The sequence below is a fragment of the Arvicanthis niloticus genome, chromosome 8, assembly GCF_011762505.2.
Source record: "Arvicanthis niloticus isolate mArvNil1 chromosome 8, mArvNil1.pat.X, whole genome shotgun sequence".
In the NCBI taxonomy this organism is placed as follows: Eukaryota; Metazoa; Chordata; class Mammalia; order Rodentia; family Muridae; genus Arvicanthis; species Arvicanthis niloticus.
The window spans coordinates 23,521,622-23,532,501 of record NC_047665.1 but is presented as its reverse complement, the minus strand read 5'-3'; the positions used below and the strand labels follow the sequence as shown (position 1 = coordinate 23,532,501).

The 10,880-nt window shown below is 36.6% G+C and overlaps 1 pseudogene; it reads left to right on the top strand.

Moving 5' to 3' along the window:
- Positions 1 to 2,983: 2,983 nt before the first annotated feature.
- Positions 2,984 to 3,789, top strand: LOC117714156 (small ribosomal subunit protein eS1-like; annotated as a pseudogene).
- Positions 3,790 to 10,880: the final 7,091 nt, after the last annotated feature.

Here is a 10,880-nt window from a genome sequence, read left to right as displayed (position 1 = left end):
GATACCATGAGGCCCCATACTCACTCAGAGAAGAAGAGGGAGACTAGAGAAGGATTGTGGGAGGGGGTCACTGGAAGGGATCTAAAGTGAATAAGTAAATAATAATAATAATAATAATAATAATAATAATAATAATAATAATAAATTTTAAAATCTTTTTAAAGCAAACAAAGGAGGATATAGCTTCAGAATAGAAACATTTTAAATCCCACTCCAAATATATTGGTATATAATTTAGAGATCGCATGCACAGAATACAATTATTTGCTAAAAAATATACCTGGTGAACTAATTACTGCAGTCAAATGAACCAAAACACCTCTGACATCTTGGTTGTCTGGTGAGTACAGAGTGGAGGAGAGGGAGACACTTAAGGTCTTTTCATTAATTTAACATTTTTAGCATAACAATACATTTTGTGTATTATAATCGTTAATACATTAGATATTCACTTACTTCCAGGACTTTGTCTTATAAATGACCGTTCTCACCCTTTCATTTGTTGTGGATATAGGCCTGGTACTGTTTGTATTTTGATGCTAATTCAGCTTTCCTAAGAGAGGTTACCTGAGATGAAAAGTCAATCACATGAATCACTACTCGGGATTTATGTGACCTTTCTAATGAATACAGAAACAAATCATTGGTCAAGTAGGCAGGACTTCCGAGTTGGACAAGGGAATGGAGAGAGAGAGGAGAGAAGTTGTGGAAGCTGGGGGGGGGGGACAATGAGGCAAAAATGTAGATAGTGGAGACCCCGTTTTAGGTGGTGGATGTGTTTGGATCCACTACCAGAGGATTTAACTTAGAATGGCTTATAAATTAAGGTGTTAGTTGTTGCACTCAGCGATTGAGTTACCATTGATTCTGAAGTTTGTGTGGTGTTTTCCTTCACAAGGTGTCTCAACTGGGTTCCAGAGAGAAAGGTACAGCAGTAAAACATGAGTTTGCAAGAAGTGTACCCCAAAAGGCCATGGGAATTTTGAAGTATGAGACTGGCATGGTAACATGTTCCCCTGCCAGTGGGAACATAGCGAGCTGGGTGGAGAGATTTCGGAGCTCTGAGTCACAGAGTCTCCACAACATGAGAACCGGCGGCCATGCCTGCCAGTGCCTGGTCGGTCAGCCAGCCTTCTGGGACCTGCCAGCATAGCGTGGTTTGATTTTTGTAATATTTCACATGACACTGAGTTCCATCGGGTCATTTTCTGAACTCCAAACTCCTGATTAATCTCTATCCTTAATTTGACTGTTGTTTGTTTGTTTGGGTCAACTCGGTATGCTTCTTGAACTAGCTGGTATCCTAGTTTTATCCATTGCTTTTTTTTTTTTTTAAACCCAGGCTAGCTGAAGCTTACATAGAATTCTTCCAATGTGTATGGCCTACTGATACTATTTTAGAGTATGTTGAAGAGTTATAGATGGAAATACATGTTGTAATTGAATATAGTTTGAGTGCCAGTGGCACCTAAGATAAAGTCAAGTCGGCACTTTAATAAATAAACAAAACCACACAGATTCTACAGAAATGAGAGCAGACCACATCGCACAGTGTACTCTCAGGACTGTGACGGAGCCATTTGATTTCAGACTCTTCACTTTAACAGTAGGCTAGATGGTGTTAAAATATGAGCCAGATATTTGTAGTGAATCATTGAGTCTCTTACAGAGGAGTTGGTATGAAACAGTTTAGTCTTTTATCTGTAAATATTTCTAGATCTGTGTAAATGAATACAGAATTTTGAAAACGTTTTAGATGGCTTTTACTGTTCATCTATGTATTTTATAATTGATCATTTTTTGATGCCATGTGGTATTTTGACGTCTAGATAATTTCTAATTGTTAATGACTATAGTCGATATGGGTAGTACTCATGCGGTTATGTTCCTGCTGTAGAAAATGATGATGCTATTAAAAAGCCTATTCATTGAACACTGTGAAATGGCTATTAGATTGATAATTACATATATTTTATTACATTATTACTGGAACTTTAATAATCTCTAGGATGTGATCCAGAACTTGGGTGCTAACACACTACTAAAATAGGATGGACCTGGGTTCCTGGACTTGCTTCTCCTCCCTCAGTACAACAATTAACAGAGATTAACAGTTTAGTCTTTTATCTGTAAATATTTCTAGTTCTGTGTAAATGAATACAGAATTTTGAAAATGTTTTAGATGGCTTTAGATACATATTAACAATGAAAAATTTTAAAAACTCAAAATTATTTTTGCGCTTTAACATTTAGTGGGATATTACGAATACTAGTATAATTTAGTCCTACTTTATACCATGCCTGAATCACATATTCATAGACAAGTAATCTAATTTAACGGAATTTTCTTAGCACCAGTAGCAGATTGGGTCAGATCAAAGATATGGAAGATGAAATCGTATAACTTGAGATCCAGTTTTTATATTAAAGGGAGAAAGTTGAGTTAGAATAAAAGCACTCACTAATGATGAGTCCAAGGGAACCTGTAACTTTGCTAACATCACACTGTATCTTACTGTGTAACTTTGCTGACGTCACTCTCTATCTTAGTCTGTAACTTTGCTGACGTCACTCTCTATCTTAGTCTGTAACTTTGCTGACGTCATTTTATAACTTATTGTGTTATAATGACAAATTAGCAAGAGAGCTTCATTACATTTTACTGATAGGATCTTTTAAAAACACTTTTTCATATTTCAAGTGATGATTTTTTACCAATTACCCTCTAGCCCTGATGGACACTAAACCAACGAGCCTTAAAAACGTGGGATCAATGACTACTTAGTTACATTGTGAACCTTGCAACATGGAAGTCATTTATATGTTATATATACACATATACTAAAGAATATATTTTAGCTTTTATATTAACATGTATTTTTAAAATAATGACTTCACTTTGCTATGACCTAATGTCTTTACTCCAATGCTAATTTTTGATTAAAAGATTTTTAGTTTTAATGTCATATGGAGGAGCGGCACCATGGTGGTCGAGAAGAACAAGAGCCTGACAGAAGGTGGCAGGAAGGGAGCTAAGAAGAAAGGGCTTGATCCATTTTCTAAGAAAGGCCAGAATGATGTGAAAGCTCCAGCAATGTTCAATATTAGAAACATCGAAAAAACACTAGTCACAAGGACTCAAGGAACCAAAATTGCATCTGGTGGCCTCAAGGGTCATGCGTTAGAAGTGAGCCTTGCCGATCTACAGAATGACAAAGTTGCATTTAGAAAATTCAAGCTAATTGCCAAGGACATTTCAGGAAAAAAAAAACAAACAAAACAAACAAACAAAAAAAACAAAAACAAAAACAAAAACAAAAACAAAAACCCTGCCTGACTAACATCCATGGCATGGATCTTATCAGGGACAAAATGTGGCAGTTCATGATTAAAGCTCATGTTGATGTCAACACAACCGATGGGTATTTGCTCTGACTTGTCTGTGTTGGTTTCACTAAAAAAAAAACCTGAAACAACCAGATAAACAAAACATCCTACGCACAACACCAGCAGGTCCACCAGATCCGGGAGCACACGATGGAGAGCATAACCCAAGAAGGGCAGACAAATGACTTGAAGCAAGTGGTTAGTAAACTGATTCCAGACAGCATTGGGAAAGACACATAAAAGGCTTTTATACTCTTCATGGTGTCTTTGTTAGAAAAGTAAAAATGTTGAAGGAACCCGAGTTAGAATTGGGAAAGGTGGTAGTTCTGACAAAACAACTAGAGACAAGACAGGGGTGAGCAAGCTGGTGAAAAAGCACCACCAGTCCAAGAATCAGTTTAGAATCCAGATTTTTAATAGTGACAAACAAAAAGTCCTATTTGTGAAAAGAAGTCATATGGATGCACATAACTAATAAGATGAAAAGATTTTTTTAAAATTTTTAGTATCTAATAACATGAATTATGTTAGTAATATTCTGTGAACAAAACATAAAGAGTAAATACTTCTTTTGGGGTAAAGAAATTCTAGTTTTAATTCGAGTCCTTGAGATTTTATACTTAATTTTCAAAACTTTCTTTTCAAAGCAAATTGATACAAAGTATTTTGTCATATAAGATGTTCTAGTGACATGAAGGAATGAAGTTCAGCTTGAGGTTGCATCAAAATGGTTTGTAACCCTTAAATTTAAATATTACCTCAAAGCAAGATTGAATTCAGTTAAATATATATAATAATTTTAATTTATTAAGAAAAACCTTCATCTAACATTTATTTGAGTAATCTACCAACAAGAAATAAAAAAATATTAACAATTTTCAATTTTGACAAAAATATTAAGACAATATAGTCTTTGCCATATTATTACTTTGTATCAAACAAACAGGCCAAAAATTATAATAATACCACACTCTTCTCTGAAGAATGTGAAACTATGTTGAATAATTACCAAGTGCTAAGCTTGGTTAAGCTTATTTGAATAGACTTGTAATTGTCTAGATTCAGCAGAATATAGACATGAACTATCACAGTCCTAGCTTGGAAAAAAAAAGATTATCATGGGATAAAAGGGAAAGAAGCCTAAGAGAGGACATGTGTTGGGTAGGTTCACTCAAAAACTTCCTGAGAAATTTATTAATTTAAAAGTTTCCAACTAAGCCTCCCAACTGACATTTGGTCATCCAGGTCCTCACCCTGTACTCTTGTCCTTGACCCCAACATTCTTCTTAAAATACTTCTTCCTGCTCTGTTGCCCACTGGTCTCTGAGTCCCACAGGCTCACGTGGTTGAATAATTTGTCTCCAGTTGAAGGCACTGTTTAGGAAGCTACAGAACCTTTATGGGGAACGGCCTTATTGGAGGCACTTATATGTCACTAGATGGGAGTTTATAGCCTATTCCTGTGTGTGATGAATATGTGACCTGCCAGCTTCCTGGTGCTGCCACGATGTCTTATCTGTCTATGCCAATTCCTTCCCTCATCACGTTTTAGTTTATTCCTCAGAAATCCAAGTCAATGTAAAATCTTTTGTCCCTCAGTGCACTTGGGGCATGATATTATACAACAGCAACGAAAGGTAACAAATGTAACATAAGGACACACAAGTTTGACTAAGCTGCAAGGATGCTGAAAGATTTCATTAGGCGGGCCATTCAGAAATGAGAGCCTCTTGCATTGTATTCTTGTGATCTTATTATGACACGATGGACCTTCACTAGAATGAAATGTCAGTATATAATTTGTAGAAGAGGTATAGAGCTAAGGAAGGTACTTAGCTGTTAACTTACAAATATTCTATCTACACTCCAAATAAGTAAGTGACCCTTTTGAAAATATTGTACCTATGGTAGTATGGATGTATTTTTTTCCCCAGATTTCTGTGGCTAATAGAAACTTAAGCATTTTTTTTTTTTTTTTGTAAATTTTAAGTGAAACCTAAGCTAGTGATTAATTTGACCCACCTGACACCTGTTCTGGACCAGGTCAGCTTTATTACCCTCACTTAAGGTCAGAACACAAAAGCATGGGAAGACTAAAAATGCTGAGCTATTACTCCAAATCACTGGGGCTAACGAAGCCCCAATGCTTCCTAAGCTGTAGCCCTTCTGACTCTCATCTACTAGTTCAGGTCAGAGGTATTATGAGCTGAGGTATGAACAAGTGAGTTTGCATAAGGTCTCAAGCAGACATTTAGTTCGTCTGAGGCAGTAAGTTGCCAGCCATATTTTAGCCTTATCCCAACACAACATATGTCTTCAAATACTCAGCTTTAAGGAATGGAACCCATCTGAGGGCACGTGTGATAAAATTCCCAGGAGACACACAATAATAAATCATTGTGTAAAGTCATTGTACTTCTTAAAGTAAGAAACTCATTTGACTGTTAACATGGTAATGCTGAAATTTTTTCCTCAGTTTTGATATGTCAGTGTGAAAAATATCAGATATCAAAGTGAATGTGAGATACACCCTCATGTGTCATTTGTGGAGCTGTGTTTGGTTTTCATTCCAAATGGAAGGTTATATTAGGTTTCTCTTTGTGTGTGTCTATGTGCACATTTTATTCCCTCTGATTTCTCTCTGACTGTTTTCTAGAAGTTTGTCTTGGTTACTCTTGTTAAGCCAATTGCTATGGGACTAGTAGTTTGGGGAGAGGAAAAATGTGTTGGTTTAGTTCTTTTACACTGCTTATGTTTTGAGGCTTGTTGCATTGGACTTGTACATTAGGAGACTGATTATTGGTGTATTGTTATTATTATTATTTGGGTTACTTTTATTTGCTCACTGGAAATGTTTTCAATGTTCCAGAGGGACTGTTATAGTAGGGTTGAGGTGTCATTTTCCACTGTAAGACCTGTGTTCAGGACATAAGGCTCTCTCTCTGCAGTACTTTCCAGAAAATAGAATATTGTCTGAAAAGAAGTCATTATCTGGGGATAACCCCCGCTATAAAAATAGAGTAGTAAACTACAAAATATTCACCTTTAAATACCAATCATTTCAAGGAATAAAGGTTATATTGGTAGTAGTGTGTGTGCTAATATAAAGAGGAAAACACCTTCAGATTAGTGATTAGTATGGGATTATATGACCTATAATCCAATACTAATATAATACAATGTAAATTTTGTCTTTTGTAAGACACAAAAAGGTGGTGGGGATTAGGGAGTTTTGAATGGAGGTAGAAGGAAGAGAGAGAAAAAAAATTAGCAGATGGCATGGAACATTCCTGTCTCTCAGTAAGCATAGGTAAAGGGATTCTGCATGTCAGGCAAGACTACTCTTTGGGGGAAGAAAAGGAAAAAGAAAATGGGTAAGAAAAAAAATAAAAGACTGATATAAGGCAAGAAAACTTGTTTGCTTTATTTGCAGGATTCAATTTGGCATCTCTGTCCTTACCTCCTCAGCTCTTATAAGCCTGTCCTACTCCTGGGAGGTGTATTTTGATTGCTGTCTGAATTCTTATCTTTTTTTTTTTTTTTTTTTTTTTTTTTTTTTTTTTTTTTTTTTAATTTCCTGAGGGCTTCTCCTTTCTGACTCAGTTGTGTTTAGTGAACAATCAGGTTGGTCCTCCCCATTCTTTCTGCTTAAGTAGTCTCAGCTAGGCTAGGTACTGTGTGTGTATGGGGGGGTGGGGTAAATGATAACTGGCTTCAGCTGCCTCTTCACTGTTGCCAGTGCCTGGTGTGTTGTGGGGGGGGGGGGGGTTCAGAATCTTGTAAGATGTTTCTGGCAGTTCTCCTGGCCCAGCTGGGTCCTTCTACTGTATTTCAGCTACATCAGATCATACAAGTTTGGCATGTGTGAAGGGTACATTTCAAGTAAGCCAGGTGATATTTCCCTGGGAAGTTGCTATGAACTGGAGTGCTCAGTTGAAACCAACTCCAAGTGGGAACACAGTGGCACTCCTCTGAAGGGCTTCTTCTCTCTCACATGCTCCTGCCAACGACAGAGGTGCTGGGAAGGGCTTCTTGTCTTTTGCAGAAAAATAGACCACTGTGTATCATCCTGAATTATCAATAGAACATGCATAATCTTCGAATCACCACAAAATGACCAAATATACAAATTATGCACATACAGGTAGCTGTCTTTAACTACTTTGTGGGTTTACACTCCTCTACACTCTTTTTCTTTCACCTTCTCAAGCCCCTAACACTAGATAAGAGAGAAAAATATCAAACAACCAATCAGCAACTTAACAACATCAATTCATCAACAACCCAACAACCCCACGTATCAAGGCTCTAGCATTTATATATAATCTGAAAATCTCCCAGAATTCCAAGCATCACATAATCATAGAAACGAATCTGTGGCTGGCAAAATCATGCCCCATTAGAGCATGAGGCAAATCATAGTCAGCTTCTGTGGACAATCTAAGCAGCCCCATATCCCACACCTAGGTTTAAAATGAAAACATATTCTTACAATATGTCTGTGTGTTTAAAAAAAAAAAAAAAAACAACACTTCAAAAATTGTCACTACACATACATATAGAGGAAGAGCATCAGGTCTAAAGCAAAGAAAACATCTTCAACACAATCTTAACAGAACATTTTCCCAATTTAGGGAAATAAAGGCTGATTTAGATACAAAAGGTAAATAGATAGGACTAGAAAATATGACAGAAACTAGCAGAACAGATCATAAAACAGGATTTGCTGTTTTCATAATGTTTCCATTTGCTGCCTTTATAATGTTAAGTTTCAAACAGGGAACAAGAGGCTGAGGTGCTTATCTAACATATCAGAGAGAATCTGGCCTCCAGGTTCTCCCAGCATCCCTCAGTCCCTACCTATTACAGGATATGGCTGACATTCACATGAACATGCCTTATGTTCAGAGATAAAAGAACAGACAAAGTTATTCCAAGAAAACATAATCAGGAAACAAACAAATATTGGCATTTTCAAATCTGATGAAATAGATTTAAAATCAACATTAGCCAAAAGAGGTTCTAAAAGGTCATTTCATTCTCATTGACAGAATAATCTATAATGATAACACATGTTCTAAACATAGACACACCAAATATTTGTAAGCTTTTTACAATAAAAACCACTAGTTATAAAGTCACAGACTAAGCTGTAACACAGTCATACAGGGTGACCCCACTCCTATCAATAGACATTTCATACACACACAGAAAATCAACAGAAGACCATTGGCATCAAATGCTATCAAAGTCAAGTGGATGTACAGATATATACAAAGCATTCCATCCTACCACTGAAGATAGTTTTCTTATCACTACTGCCTTGATGAACTTCTAGGGAGTCTTTTTCCTCTCTCTACATGGGAGTGATGGGATTACAACTATGCTTACAGTAAGCAGTCTGCTTTTGTATGGATTCTAGGGATTCAAATTTTGGTGTTCATGCTTACACAGCAAGGGCTTTTACCTTCTGAATATAAATAAGATCGACCCTTAGACAAACTATCAATCAAATCAACTCAGTGAAGAGAGAGAAGACCCAACGTAATAGGTTTAGAGATGAAAATGAAGCACCACAACAGACACCAATGCAATTCAAAAAACCACAAGGATGTTCCTTAAAACCCTATACTATACTAATTTTGAAAATTCAAAAGGAATTGGAAATTTATGGACCCATATGAACTACCAAGTTAATCCAAAATGAGATAAACAATTTAAGCAGGTCTATCACAAGTAAGGCAACTGATGCCATAATGAAAAACTTTTCCATCCAAAAGACCAAGCCCAGATATATTCACTGCAGAATAATATGGGACCTTGGAAAAGTATAACATCAATTATTCCCAAATTCTTCCATACAAAATAACAGGAAAGAACACTTCCAATGTCTTTTATGAAACCAATATTTTCATGAAACTAGAAGACACAACAAGAGAAAGAAAATTGAAGTTTAATTTCCATGCTTAACATTTATATATATATATATTTTTTTTCAACAGAATACTTACAGACAAAAATTCAAGAACACACACCAAAATTCATCATGATCAAATTTGTTGAATTCCAGGGATTAGGTTTTTGTTATCATACACAAGTCAAGAGACATAATATATCACATGAATAGGCCCAAGTAAAGAAATCAACAGTTCTGGGAAAGACCTGTCACAAAATTGAACATCCCTTCGTGATAAAAGTCCCGAAGATTCTAGGAGCATATTTATACAACAAGAGCTATTTACAATAAATCTACAGTCAACTCAGCCATGCAAACTATATAAAAACCCAATGTATTTTTATTCAAATTTGAGTTAAGACAGGGGTGCCCATAAGACAAATGACTAGGGGTCAAATGTATAATAATCAGACCATTAAGGTTGTAGTTTGCACATAATATTTGGCTTGAATAGCCTAATGGCTGCTTCTCACTAGAGTTCAGCTCAGCAAAGTTCATTCTGCACTCTCCTAACTGAGCCTCAGTCTCTTTCTCCCTCCATCCCTTCCTGTTGCTGCTTCTCTCTTCCTCCTGCCTTCCCTCCCTCCCTCTCTCCCTCTCTCCCTCTCTCCCTCTCTCCCTCTCTCCCTCTCTCCCTCTCTCCCTCTCTCTCTCTTCCTTTCCTACTTCAACTCCTCGGCTTCCTCCCCCCTTCCCCCACCCTCTCACTTCCATTCATTCTCACAGAAATCCAGACACACACAGAGCTCCAGTGCTTGCTATGCCTGGTAGCAAGAACTAAACTAGGAATGTGTGCTCTTTATTCATTCTGTCTGCTCACTTGCAGATCTGCTAAGATGCGGGTATCTCTTATGTCATTTCCCCATAACTTTTAAATTGTACCGACTACTGAGTGTTTCTTATATGACCGGCACCAACTTGTTAAGTCATTGTAACCACCTTAGAGGCAAGCACAATTATTTCCGTATTCCAGATATTGTACAGAACTGAGATACACAGATGAGATTCACTGCCCAGTATTGAACAGGTATAAGTCAAGGAGCCATGGTTTGAAGTTGAGTGACAGGGACAGGCACTTTTAATCACTACCCTCTCTTCCTCCATACCTTCTCATCTACATCATTAGAAGAACCTATTTTTCATTTGCTTGCTTTCTGGTTGCTTTTTATTTTTGTTTGTTTATTGGTTTTTTTGCTGGTGGTGGTTTTTTTGTTTTTGATTTTTTGATGTGGTCTTTGTAAGAGAATGTTACACAGTTCTAAAGTGAATATCCTATACTGAGGCAGGGAGTTTCAGATGTTGAAGTCAACAATATTTCATATGTTTCTGTAGGGTTTTTTTTTTCCTGCAAAAATAAACAAAACCTAATACCCATCTATTTTGCAAAAGTCATTTAATATGAAAATTGTAAAATTCCAAAATTATAATTTTTTTGATAAGGTGATAATTTTCCTTACCTTAATGTGACAGTGATAATTTCTGTGCTCTAGTAAGCAAGAGTTGATTAAACCATCAGAAGCAGCACTTGGCACCCCTG